Source organism: Gigantopelta aegis, unplaced genomic scaffold, assembly GCF_016097555.1.
Source record: "Gigantopelta aegis isolate Gae_Host unplaced genomic scaffold, Gae_host_genome ctg1752_pilon_pilon, whole genome shotgun sequence".
NCBI classification, from domain to species: domain Eukaryota; kingdom Metazoa; phylum Mollusca; class Gastropoda; order Neomphalida; family Peltospiridae; genus Gigantopelta; species Gigantopelta aegis.
Window position 1 is genome coordinate 167,155 of NW_024532785.1, and position 15,308 is coordinate 182,462.

Consider the following 15,308-nt stretch of genomic DNA (forward strand, 5'->3'; position numbering starts at 1 on the left):
TAGACCTCAGTATATACATATACATACCCACCACAATTAGTTGTGTGTGTGTGTTGTGTGTGTGTGGTGTGTGTGTGTGTGTGTGTGTGTGTGTGTGTGGTTCAGACATTTTAGGAATATGATAATTGCTTTACTGGAACATGAAATCACTGTGTGTAAAAGCATTTGCTGGTTATTTCATAGAGAAGGTGTTTACTTAAATGTTTAGGAATGCAATAAAACTTGAAAAAGCAGACATATTTTAAACAATTTAATGATGTGTATAAGAGTCTAGAGCTGCAGTGTGAAGGTGAATAGATCAAAGACTAAGTTAGAAGTTAGGTATAAATAAGAAAGAGATCAAAAGTCACATTTGTCCTAACTCTAGTCTATTAGGACAAAACTCTGTGTATCTATGTCTCTCTAGTGTTAGGCCTATGTTTGTATAACACTACTCATTGTAATCCCCAGGGCTTATATGGAATAATATTCTAATGTAAACTCTTAACTATACATGCTAATGTTATTATTTGTTGTTACGACAACTAGAATTAGCAAACTAACTGATAAACTGTTATTCATTACTTTATTCTATTACATTGACCAACTTGTCTCCATGTGATTATTGGTGTATCAAAATTATTACAAGCACTTCAATAGAAATAGTTATTTTCAATGGAATCAGTAGTATCTATATAATGTAGATAAATCAACAGCTGCTACTCTAAAATTCTCACTAGTAGACACTTTTTCTTATTTTCACTTCAGTCTCATTAACTGTCATATATAAATTTATTATTTATCAAGTAATTAAGTCATTGCTAGCAATAAACTCATGCTAGTTATAAATGAAACAATAGCATTAATTAAATAATTAATTATTAATTCCTAGTATTACAGCTGTCACTATTATATGTACAATATTAATTCCTAGTATTAACAGCTGTCACTATTATATGTACAATATTAATCCTAGTATTACAGCTGTCACTATTATATGTACTGTTTATTTAGTTAGTACAAAGACACTTATAAGATGATGATATAATATTATCAAAGACTACTGCCATTAGTCCAAGTGTTTGATGTTAACTAGTATTACTTGTACATACCAGGCTGGATCCAAATGTTAGTAATTGTTATAAACTACACTAGATTATATAATAATATGTTTCACTTTTGAGCTGCTTTTTCTAAATTAATCTTATTGAATAGGGGCGTCCTCTTTCTTAAGACCATGTATATAATCACTTTTATAGTACATTAGTTATCTTAATAAAGACACTACACTACATATACCTTATAGAAGAAGGTAAAATGAAACTGTTACTTAATATTACAAATAATAGTAATTCCTGTTATATGACTTGAGTTGTTATTTGACACTATTATATTATGCAATCTATTGTTATTGTTGCTTGTCTAGACTCGTTATATCACTGAATATCCTGTCTATATTAGCTGTTATTTTGCACATTGTCAGTATACAATACTTTTAATGACTCTCTTGTGTTCACACATTGCATTAAATTTCACAGCAGTCCCTGTTGGCCACTTCTTGTTATTGTAGCTAGAAACTTCTTATTAGTGTCATCTTGTGGTCATGTGACCTTTTACTAACAGGTCTGCTACTTTGTAGAGTGCATGTGAATATCATGTGACTTGCAGCCATATGCAATATGGTTACGTTTGAAGATGTTAGTATCATGTTCATAATGTGTTTAAGTACAATAAATGAATCGTGCGACAAGTATATATAGATCAGGTGATAATCATATGACTTAAACGTGTGTTAGACATTTAAGTAATCTGAGTCATCAAAAGTGAATGTGACAGTTATTATAACGAAAAACAACGGATTTGTTAAGTCATATCAAACAATATAAGTTTATGACTACTTACTAGAAATATTTCCCCTTGTCAGTTGTAGACATCTTTATATCATTACAAGTAGACATAAGTTATCAATTTTGTAGACACCCTCTACATCACAAGCTCAATAGTGTAACTTACATTGTCAAAGACAATCAACAGATAGACAAATCATGACTAATGACTTGTTAAAATTACAAACTAGTTATTGCATAACTGACATTACAAATGATGGTTGTTCTATGTAATAAGATGTATATAGATACATTCTATGCTACATCCAATAAAGAAAGGGTGTATAAAGGAAAGAATATGTAATTTTTATAAAGATGGTAACATTGCAAATGATCTTTTGTAACCAGACAACATCATACTACCTCAAGTACAGAGTGTATAAACTAGACAACCACGTTAATGCATGTAGTCAACATGTCCCCCAAGACACTCTAGATTATTATTATATATTAATGTTCATTTTGGTACTTGCTGTATAAATTAAAATCTTTCTCTCTCTCTTGTTTTCAGAGTTGGGGTAAACGATGGTTTTGTTTACGTTCTAGTAAAATACTTGAATATTATAAAAGTGAAACCGGGTGATTAAAAGGTGTGATCAATTAGAGGACTGTAATATAGTCCACTCGGCTTTTTTCACAAAAAACATAAACATGTTTTTTGATATAACTACACGTGACAGGACTTATTATCTGGTAGCACCTCGGCTGATGAAATGCACAGTTGGGTAGCTATGTTATGCCAAGTTTGTGAATTCACTTCCACTAGTGTTGTTACCAGTGAGGGTAAGATAGTTATATTAATTCAATAACAAATAATTCACTGTCATATTGTAATTCAATTATGCAGAAAGAAGTCCTGGGATTGAGAACATGTCTCCTGGAAGGTAAACGCCACTCAGACACTCTTCCTAACCACACGTCAATCCGTGCCTCTCCCTCCCTCTGCTACCCTCGTCTGAAGAACAGATGTAAGTGGTAAGCATGATCCTCTCAAGGTCTCGTCATCAGAGGCTACTAGTAATGTATTGAAACCTGTTAAGCTGAGCGTTGAGGTACCTCCTGGTACATCATGTTACTCAAGCATTAGCTGCTAAAGGATATGGGAGTAGTAAAGACAATGTCTTCTGTTCGCAGATCTACTGAGAGTACTGGCCACACCATCTAGACTGTCTGGTGATCGAAGGACTCATAAGTGCTGGTTACTATGTCCCCACGTCCTCCTGATGGACCTGGTTATCTTGAGAGTTATTGGTTTTCAAGTGTGATATGAGGTTCCTACTAATAACTCTCCAGCTGTTTCTTTAGCATCTTGTCCTACTGGGGTACCAGACTGGTATGATATCCCTCGCTCTCTAACCTGTAGCTAACAACCCTACTTGTTACACTCCACTCGGAACGTGCTCAAACTTATCTAATGGTTACATGGTCCCAAGATTATTGACAAAGACCAGTGTTGCTCTGATATTCCAAACTATGACTATCCACTCCTCCTCGTGTAGCAGAATGGGCCACACCCCATAGCAACATGTATGATGTTCACCCCACCAAAAAACCTGTTGAATCTAGCTCTATTTCTTATCAAACATATGATGTCCCTCCTCCACCAAGACCACTGGACTCCTCCACACCTCCCAGATCTCTTGATACCGTCACTAGTTCTTCATCTTCTCCCCCAATCAAGACTTTTCCTCTTCCTCAAAGGTCAACCACACCTCCCAATCAGCGTCGTTCAGTCCTCTTGCAAAATGAGGGAGGAGTCATTGTTAAACGTGACTCTGTTTGATGCACCATTCCATGAATATGTTAAACATTAGAATAGTTGAAATATGCCTCCCCTATAGATCGTACAACCAAACTTGTCCCACCCAAAATTGACCGTTCCACAAAACCAGGTCGAAATAGCGAGGGACCATCTGATTCTCCTGATGGCTCACCTCCTGACTTAGACAGCAAGCATGACAGCATTATTAGTGAAGAAACAGAGGAATTGTTTTTCCTCCTGGGATATCCAAGACTGACAAGTCGATCTGTTCACTATGTCAGATAGAGTTTGAGAAAATACATCGTAAACCGTTCCCCACTCCTCGTACTAAGTTACCGAGCTCATCTCCACCTACTGCCAATACTAATGTTAATTATATTTAATGTTGATATTACAGCGCTAACAGCATTGAGTATGAGCAGAGAAGAAGATAGTAACATTGATGTACCAGCAAATGAAACAGAGAATGTTAGTTTGAGTGAACCAGTAGAACAAGAGAGTTCTATAAAATATTGTGAAAATGAATCTGATATCGACAGTGATGAGGTGATGGTCTGTTAATATAATAAATATTTGATTCATTATTTTTTTTTTTTAACTTAGTCTCTTGGAGATTCAGAGATAACCCAACGCACAAAACCGTTTTACAAGTTAGCTATAGAGGAAGTATGATAATTTTTAGAGCCACAACATTAATGGCGAATATTAGTCAATGTTTTTGGTCTATCACTGTCACTACTACTGCCAAATCTGTGACATATGTTGGCAAGACAACATGTATATGTACACGATATGAGAGGGTGTATACATATTGTGACATTATGTTGGCCAAGACAACATTGTATATGTACATGATATGTGGGGTGTATACCTATTGTGACATATGTTGGCAAGAAACATTGTATTGTATATGTACACGATGTGTGGGAATATACCTATTGTGAGTAGTGTGGGTGTGTGAGGTCAAACAGACTATTGATATCCTGCTACATCTTGTTTTGTGGGTTTTAAATATATCATTACTTATCATTTCTTGTTTGTTTGTTTGTAACACATTATCATATATCACTATTATAACAATACATATATTTAATATAGATTATTCATCTGGTTCATAACACTGGTAATTATTACTGGTAATATTTTAATATATTATTATTAATATGTGTAATGTTTTTTAATTCCATTTCCAATAATTAAAAAAACGACATTAATATTTTTTGAAGATTGTGTCAAACTTAGTTAAAAATTAAAATCAGGTTCTTTATTGTAATTGATCAGAGGGTATACAAACTCTCTCTAATCTTTTTTTACGATGTTCAAACACTTCTATCTTAGCATCACTGGTCTCATCACGACTAAGCCAGTCAATAATTTCAGTACAATCTTTCCAAAGCTATCTTTCGAGCCTCTATTTCTCTATATCTTATTTTGCTTCTTCTATTGCACTCTTCATAGATATAGCATAGCTCTCTAAGTCATTCATAGCAGTAACACGGTTTTTTCTCCTTCAAATCATCTTCTTTGTACTTTCTAGCATCCACCAGTCATTTGATATAGTTCCTCTGCAGTGAATCTGACATTTGTCATTTGTGGTCATTTTTGCTCTCTCTGCCACTTGATTTCTCAATAGCACGCACAGTAAGAACACCAGGCCTATCAATATCAAAGGTCATTCAATTAAATTATCCATGCTGTGAAGTTCACTTTTAGACTCTAATTCTGTTAATTTTCCTGGGGAACACCGGTAATTTTAATTCTCCCAATAAATTGTTGTTTGCCACCATTGCTCTTTCTCCTTCATAGATCTTGATAGTCATTTAGAGGTTTGGCTATCAGACCATAATGTGTCAGTGGTCTGGTTTATCTGAGCTAATAGTAAAGTCTTGTTAATTCTTTCTTGGGAATGGTGGAGTTTCGCTTAACGAGAGCTGTCATGAAACCACCAGCTGTCTCAATACCAAGAGAAATTGGAGCAACATCAAGAAGCAAGAGATCTTGATTTCTTCACTTTTATCACCACTCAAAATGGCAGCCTGGATAGCTGCTCATAGGCAACAGCTTCATCTGGATTGATGGATTTGTGAGTTCTTTACCGTTGAAAAAACTCTGTAAGGAGTTTTTGGATCTTTGGGATACGAGTGGAACCTCCTACCAGTACAATATCATGTATTTGACCTTTGTTAAACTTTGCATCTCTGAGAGCTTTCTCAACTGGTTCCAGTGTACCTTCGGAAAGATCAGCACAGAGTTCTTCAAAACAAGCTCTAGTGATGGTAGTATAGAAATCAATTCCTTCAAAGAGAATCAATTTCAATTGAAGCCTTAGCACTTGAAGATAGAGTTCTCTGGCACGTTCCACAAAGCCGTTCGAAGGCGTGTTGGACAGATCTGGCATTTCCGCTAATGTCCTTCTTGTTCTTACGTTTGAACTGCCTGGATAAAGTGGTTCACCATACGATTATCAAAGTCCTCACCACCAAGATGGGGTGTCACCAGAGGTAGATTTAACCTCAAATATGCCATCTTCAAGTGTCAACACAGATACATCAAACGGTACCACCTCCTAAATCAAAAATGAGTACATTTCGTTCACATACAATTTTCTTGTCTAAACCATAGGCAATGGCTGCTGCTGTGGGTCCACTGATGATACGTAGAATGTCAACTCCAGCAATTGGTTCCAGCATCCTTGATTGCTTGACGTTGGAATAGTTAAAGTAGGCGGGAACAGTGACCACAGCATTATGAATAGACTTCCCCAAATATCGCTTCTGCTATTTCTATCATTTTAGTCAGTACCATTGACAAAATCTCTTCTGGATAGAAGGTCTTTGTCTCTCCCCTGTATTCCACTTGGATTTTTGGGTTACCTTCAGCATCAAACATGAAAGGGCCAGTGTTCTAGATCTGCTTGAACTGTTGTTTCGTTAAATTGTCGACCAATCAAACGCTTTGCACCAAAGACAGTATTGTGTGGGTTCATGCAACTTGGTTTTTTGCATCATTACCAATAAGTCCGTTCTGTTTCAGTAATGCAACATAGCTAGGTGTTGTGTTTGTTACCTTGGTCTTAGGAATTATCTCACTTTACCATGTCGGAAAATTCCCACACAAGAGTTACTTGTCCCCAGATCAATACCAATAGCTAGACCTCAGACATTTATACTGAGGACACTTTTGAACCTAAAAAATAGATACACATAGAATGGTATTTATTTTGTGATCAAAAAACCTATTCCTTCATGTAACAGCTTACATAGCAATTTGCTATGTAAAGCTGTTACATATATTACATTACAATGTTGCATGTTGTATATTTGCTATGAATACTAATTTTAGAAAGTGTCTTTTCTTATTTTATTAAGTTAGGGATTAGGAAGGTTTATGATCTACATAATCTTGATACCAGACATTTCAGTACGAGGATCTGGCACCAGACTATATTAAGGTCTAGGTCCATTGTTAATGGTGTGTTCATGTGATCAGTTAACACAGAAATGGTCAACAATTCATGTCATTTGACATTTCTAATTTCTTTAACATTATGAACAAATGTTGTATAACATACTGTGGTATAATATAAGTGTGCTAGTGGCTTTTTTTTTTTATATTTATATACATTTATTCCTATAATGACACGATTGATATCGATCATTTAATTAGTGACTTAATGCTGTATCTAGGTGTTTTGCTTTAATGTATGAAATCAATATTAATATATAGACCCTAACAATCGAACAAACTGTATATTTTTTTCACATTAAAGTAGGTTCTTCTCTTCTAGCTACCTACATGTAGACATATTGTATTTTCAAAAACAAATCATTCAATTAACAGTACTTTTTACAGTAAAATTACCATTAATATATATTAAAATTATTTTAATCAATAAATATATCCACGAATACACAGCTAATTACATTGTAATCCACTTACATGACTCAGGTTTTGTGGTGAAATCTTTGAGCTACGCCTACTCGGCAATAATACGGTTTGCCTACGGATACCGTAATTCTAATTAAACAAACATTTGCGAATTTACAAATTACAAGACAATAGCTACTGGACCAAAAGGGACTGAAAGAATCTTAAGTAATGATGAAGGATTTTAAGGTAAATGATGATTTAAAATAGTGTACAATTTAATATTAAGGAGAGTAAAGATTAAAAAATTCATAAGTTAACGTGTTGAGACATGCCTGCTACATACTAATAGTCTGATAAAGAGATTACATCACTGCTAAATCTTTCTTTGAGTTCCTTAATGTGCTGATCTTTTCTCTATAGCTTTCTTTCTCTGATGAGGTGGACAATGCATAATCATACATAACTGGTTTACTACAATATAGTGGTGTAATGTGTTTGTTAGTATGATATTCTTACTGTAGCTCATAAGTGTTTCTTGGTTACAAACGTGACACGTGTAATTGTTCAGGAGTTGTGCATGTTTTGGTACAGTACATGACAAATTGGATCCATATAAAGTATATGTCACACTGAATCCAGTTGATTTCAACAGTGGGTGTAGTATTTGTCATTCTTCTTTCAGCAAGCATCACAAAATAGAGGCACTTCTTTTGCAATTTTCGTTCCACACAGATGATGTCTTAGATAATGTTGTTTGTGGTTGTCTTTTCTTTTTTATGAAAGAATTTTCATTACCTTTCACTGTTTGATTTGGCAGAAGTTTTCTTTTAACTGGGAGGATCTTGTTGTCTTCTAAGAGCTTCAAGCATTGTGACAGCTGCCTGCACACAGGTTTTAATGACCGTCTGTATAACATGTAGTCTGCTACATTTTTAATTGTCATTTTAAAGTGTCTTTTAAGTAGTAGTGTGCTTCTTTGCTGCCTCTAAACCTGTTTTTGTTTACTTTTGGAAGAGAGTACAATCAATCAAATAGGATAGTCAGTATCTATTGGTGTTCTGTCTATACACACAACGCTGTCTATAGTTCATATGCACTGTTATATGTTCACATGCATGTAGAGTAGTATCTGAACATGTTCATGTGTAATCACATGGACACACTTGACAGTCACATCACATAATTTCAGCTTTCCAGTAGTTTTCTATTACATAATGTGTGTCTGGGATATGCAGAGATCATACTTTTCATAAAGGTATTAATGGTTTTCATAATTCACAAATCCTGTTGCTGTTTTTGCCCATTTCCATCTTCCTCAATCATTTCAAAAGCTGTGTACGAGATAGGGTTTGTCATTGTCAGTAGAACAAAGAATGCAAACACACCGAGCTTCTTCACATTTAAGGGGACTACCATATGTATCCTAATCTACCCTATAGGGATACCTGTAATCTCTTACTAGTATGCCCTAGAAACCTCTTAAGAGGTTATTATACAACTCAAGAAATACAGAAGACTATACTTTTTAAATAATTACCATGGTAACCATACTAAACTCCATTGAATTTTAATATAATGTCTTAACTTTTTATTAGATTCTCAATATCAAGATTTGAATACAACATCTAATAAACCAGTCAAACTTGTTAAACCAGTTAAGAATTATCCAATAAAATTTACTAAAAATTTTTAATGAAATTTTCTTTGTTAGTTTTATGTTTCATTGTATATATATATTTGTGTAAAAGTACAAATTCTGAGGTATAGACCTCAAGAATTGGTTTGCAATGACTTCAAACGCTACTTTGAAGGTTTAACTAGCCCCTCCCTCAAAGAAACATTTGAGGGAGGGCCTGTGCTGCAGCAATTTCCAGCCCTCAAATGAGTTCTGTTTGCATTATTCTTTAATCTTGCATTATTATTCTTTAATCCAGCAAGCATCTCATTTCTAGATTCTTCACTACATTTTTAAAGTGTCCTGCAAGGTAACAAAAAAAATCTTAGAAAAAGCTTCAGACTTCAAGATGTAATATTAGGATTTATATATACTTGTTGTCATTGAGATAATGTTGATTAATCCATAGAATTGAATGAAGGAAAGAGAATGGAAACCTATACAGTTAATCACTTAATTGACACATCCTATTTTAGTTATCAATGTGCAATATTCTTAGAACCAAATATACACAAGATATGACCAGAAATAATAAGAATAAAGTGTATTGTTTTATCTGATTATAATATAGATTAATACACTCCTTGAAATTTAGTTTGCAAACATTCTTGTTGTGTGTTAAGTAACTGTGGTTTTTATAGCCATATATGAAGTCACTGTAAAGCTTCCCACCCACATATGCAGTCTGTTGTACATCCACACTTCTGCCAGCTCTTAACTAACAATATTTTCCATAGAACCTTTAATTTAGGAGTGTAAAACCTTGACATCCTTCCTATCTTTAAGATTTAATTATAGTAAATATGCTTCAGCCGTCATAGACAAGATGTTTTCAAAGCAGAACGTTACAGCTCTTTATTGCACTTGGAGTTTTGATTGACCTTTGGTTTCCATCACTTCGAAGGGCCAATGCTCAAATCTGCTTGAACTCTCAAGTCATTAAATTGTTGTCCTATTAAACACTTTGCCATAAAATAGTATTGTTCGAGTTCATGACTGAATTACCTATAAATTGTTCTGTATGAGTGATGGTGATATAGCCTGGAGTCATTTGGTTGTCACAATTAATTTAGGAATTTACCATATCGATCAGTTGGGAATCTTCCAGGGTACCAGTAGGGGCTGCTGTAGGACCTAAAGGGCTTACAGAAATGTGCATTACAGATTAATAGTGGCAGAGCGTTGGCATTAAAAATATAGTTAACAAATTACTAAGCCTAGAGCTTACAAGTGTCTAGTTGATCGAAACCATACATCGTTATACTTTAGCTCCACCTACTATATTTTTAGGTGTCCAGACGATTAGTAAACTATAGAGTACTACAATGAGTAATAAGTATTGATATCTCGACCACGAGAACAAATCAAATTGAGAGTTGCCGGTGTCGCTAGCAAGAGATCACTCTGTATTTACCCGTATCTCATCTTGGTAAGCCCCTTTATATAAATACTGTTTTACTTTATTCGAATGGGTTGGTTTTGTAGAGCCCCGTCATCTTATTGACATCATTAATGTTTTAGAAAGACATCATTTTCCAAGCACAAAATGGTTTAAACTAGGTTTTCGTCTTCGTCTATGGAGAATACGCTGGACATTATTGAAGAAGGAAAACATAAAGATGATCCCTGTAGATGTCTTCTAGAATGTCTTGATCAATGGTTGAATAGAGTTTGACAGTGTAGATGAACCAACATGGGACCAGTTGATCAGTGCTCTTAAAGACGTTGGAGAGGTTGCTACAGCTGGGAACATAAGGAGAACAAGTAAGTGAAGATATCATGTTACAGTGTACACAAATAGAGTTCATCAATTGACACTTACAGAAGAGGAAATGATGTTACCCACTGTTCAGCAAATATCATCTTCTCCAGATACGAGTCCAGGTATTATTTAGTACTGTGATAATGTTAGTTTTTTATGTTTTACAATATATTAGCAAGTATTGCTGACGTTCTTCAGAATTTTTCAACTGCGTTAGAACAAGCTAGGATCTATCCAATAAAAATGCTCAGATGTTTTTCAGTTATAAATGTATCAGTGAAACAACACTTGATGAGGTAGAGATATTAGAAAACTCATTGGATGCTAAAAAGAGAAAGCTCTTATCAGTCATCTCTGTGTGGTGTCCTTAGATCACAAAATACTTAAAGTATTAGCTACAGTTTGTCTAAATTTGAGGAGACAAGAATTCTTTCTCACAAAATATTTAATGAATATAGTAAGATTTATTATTATGTAATGTAAAATATTATATATTATTGTTTGCAGTTAAATTTTTTCCAGAAGATCTTAACTATTCAGTAGCTATCCCTGAGGTACCTCTCTATAACAGTAGTCAGATGAGTTGTGAAAGTCATGCTAGTGACATTTTACGCTATCATTATGGTAAACCTCTCTCTATCTCTTTATAATCCTGTTTATATCGCACAGCTACTTTGTGGAGAGAAAGTAATCACATCAACAGAGTGCTCAAGCATAGAGTCTCCTGAATTGTCTCAGTCAGAGAGAATTACTATCACGCTAAGAGCAATTCGTCTTGTTGTCCATACCAGCTATCATAACTTGGAGGTGTTTGCCAGTGTTCTGCTTAATGTTCCTGAGAATGTTCAGTTAGCAAATGCTATTCTCAATGATTGGCAGTGAGTGTAATTGTATGTAGTCAGAAACGAAAGGAAAGAGCATTTAAATTAAGAGGGTTCCACTTTTCATATTTAGAAATTTACATCAACAACCATCCAGCTACATTTCAATTAGCATTTAAACTTTTATGAAAATAGATATTATGTATACGACACTGAAATATTAAATGGTTGATCTTTTTTGTTTTATGTACGTCCCATTATTAGAAGCATTATTTGATTTCATGTGTATAGGGAAATCTTTTGATAAAATTCCATACATTCCTCAAAGTATGAGTCCAAGATTTGGTGACAAATCGAGATGCTGAATTTGCAATAGTCCTTAGTAATATTTGTCAAGCAATCAAGACATCTGATCCACCCATACAAGTTGATGCTCTAAAGCAGTTCCTCCAAGATGGGTACCCTTACCTTAAACATCAGTTAGATCACACAAGCTCTATTGATAATATCCTGGATCTTATAAAAGAGAAGTCCACACTGATAGATCTTAGTTTTTTAGATGGTCATTGCAAAAGAGTTTGATGTCAAAGAACTACACAACAAATTCAGGCCTACCTGTGTTTTCTTTGCTGAGCGTTGTAAAAGTACATCTGACTTTCTAGACCAAACCTTGAAAGTGACCAGACTACCACATCTTCTTCAATGTGAGACTGCTACATTTTTTCATGAACTGGGAACCACAAACCTTACATTGACTGATATTGAAAACATTCTTTCAAATTCCCTTGGAAAGAATGTTCAAGTTCGCCAAATAACAACCAGGAACTCCATCACTATTACTTGCTACTTCCCCACTTTACTTAACCCCTTTCCTAAGTGCCAAAGCTCAGGAAACTCTTGAAGTGGTGAAGAAAAGTGGATTAATTAAACTTATTACGGTCACTGTGTTATTTTTGATAAACACCAAATAGATCAGGTAAGAACTGTTTTGTTCTATTAACATTAACTGTTGTACATGTAGAAGTGAAGTCTTTAGAGATGGCTTTAGAAGCAAAAAGAAAGAGAATCAGAAAAACTGAGAAGTCAACTTGAAATACAATTCAGAATAACTAGAAAAAAATGACCCAAGAAGACGAAAGATTTGAAGTCTAGACCAAAGGTAACGCAGGTAACATATGAAAACTTAAAATTGTTAAGTTGAAAACTTTAATTTCTTGAATGGCTATGCAAAATACTCTGTTCTATCATTATATCTGATAAAGTGGATGATTCGACATTAGAGAAACTCAAAGACAAAGTCACTGAAGAGACTTATGAATTGGAACACGATCTCAAAGGAATGGAAGGTAGGAAGCTTCATAGCTATTACATGATTACTTTTAAATAGATATTAATCCATGAAATATTATAGATATGAGCAAACTAGGTATAAAAACAAAGAAGAGAGTATCTTTAGAAATTAGTCCAGTTAATTTTGATGCAAACATTACTAATGTTGAGTCGTATAGTATTATATACACATAGCATCTGCCCTAATGATCTACATATACTTGGTTCCAAGGCTGGAGTCAAAACGTAAATACAAATATTATTTTTGGATACATCAAATATTGGAACCAAAAAGGTAGGTACTGAATGGCAAAATACTATATTTTAGATCCTACACAATAGTGACCAAATTAATTTTTGTTTTAGACATAGCTGTGAACTAATAGTCAGTACCATATAAAAAATACATCCCTATACAGTATATATCTTCTATAGAATTACAGAAGGAGGAACAATCATTACAAGAGATAATAACATCTCTTACTTTACAACTAAAGGAGAAAGAGAAAGAAATATTCATTTAACAGAGAACATAAAAGGTATATTAACAACATGTATAGTTCTTTACGTTTTATCTATTGTAGATCTGAGGTCTAGGATAGTAGAGGGAGAGATCTCCTTAAAACTAGTCATCCACTTCGAAGTCAAAAACTGAGGAACCACTTGATAGCAAACAAGAAGGTAAGGACACCTGTACATTATTTATCACTTCATATTTAGCTAGAGATAGAAGCATATGAGTTGGTTGACAAGATAAAAACACTAGAGGACCTCACATCTACTGTCCAAGAAAAGAGAAGGTATTATATAACTACTTAAATGTACAACATGTTATATTGTGTATTGTGTAGCTACTGACAGACAACAAGAGATTATAAAATTACAGGAGATGATTAGTTCACTAACTCTTCAATTGACAGAGAAAGATATAATCATCAATCAGTTAACATCAAAAGATACAGATGAGAAGAAAGAATCCCACAGTGCCACAAGAATCATCAGACAAGAAGAAACCATCTGAGCTTCCAAGTAGCAGCTGTCCACTTTCAGTGCAGTAATTTCTAGTGTGTAAAGGATTATGCTTCAACTAATGAGAATGGTTTTCACTACTGGCTGTCATGGTATGCTAAAGTATTTAAGTTTAGATTTTTGGAATGGGGTCTAGTAACAGTAAAGAAGTATGCAAACAGTTAATTACAATGGCCACATGAAAGCAACTACCATTATTGATAATACTAATTTTGACATTAACTTGCACCATATTTTCTGACTAATTCTCATTAATCAGAAAATTAGTGTGTAACAACTTTAATAAGAATTATGGACACCTCTTGCAAACAATAATAGTACTGTGTGATACACTTCATGTGCCAGACAGAAAAAAATAGCCACATTATTATGTATATAGTCCATGAGTTAACTTCAAGATCATTCTTACTTATAATAGCCTAGTTCTATGATAGGCATGCTGGCTATATCATCTGCTAGTACCATCCTGGATTGGGTCATTAAATCATTCAGTACCAACTGTAATTTTACCCTCCTACTTAATATAGTAATTTATAGTTATCACAGTTAAGGTAGTGACAAACTTACTAACTAGTAGAGACATCTAGAGTGGAGCATACACCATGTTAAGAATTTGTTTATATCAATCACTTCATTGATATTTCCATATACCAGACTATGTTGCCATAGTAACCTAACCAGTGACAATATCTTCTTCCTTGTTTGTGCCTTTACAACTTGTTGTAGTTGAACAATGTTAGAGTGTGTGTATCGCTATTGTTGTGTGTAAAAAATATTATATAGTTAAACTATTTTTATTATAGGAGACACTGAAGTGTTAAGTGATAGTGATAGTGTTATACTTACTTCATCTACTGTGGAAGAAATGTAAAGAAGTGATACATCAATTAAAGAGACGACAACACACAACATGGGTGGATTAAACTAAGTTCATTATCTCCTCAAAGTTTACTAACACCTATTAATTGATATTAATGGAATATCCAAAGTGAGAAGACTTGATATAATGAATACTCATTTTGATAGTAAAACTGCGTCAGTCAACTATCACAAGTAGTAACTTATAACAAAACAATGGAGTCCTAGTTTTTTACTCCTCCCCTCTTTTACCAAATACTTACCACTTACTAACAACAGCTGTAACTGTAATATAATAAATTAAGAGCATTAGCTTTGTTTGATGACATAACCATTA

At 34.1% G+C, this 15,308-nt stretch overlaps 1 pseudogene; it reads right to left on the reverse strand.

Moving 5' to 3' along the window:
• Positions 1-5,477: 5,477 nt before the first annotated feature.
• Positions 5,478-8,440, reverse strand: LOC121391127 (annotated as a pseudogene).
• Between the last annotated feature and the right edge of the window lie 6,868 nt (positions 8,441-15,308).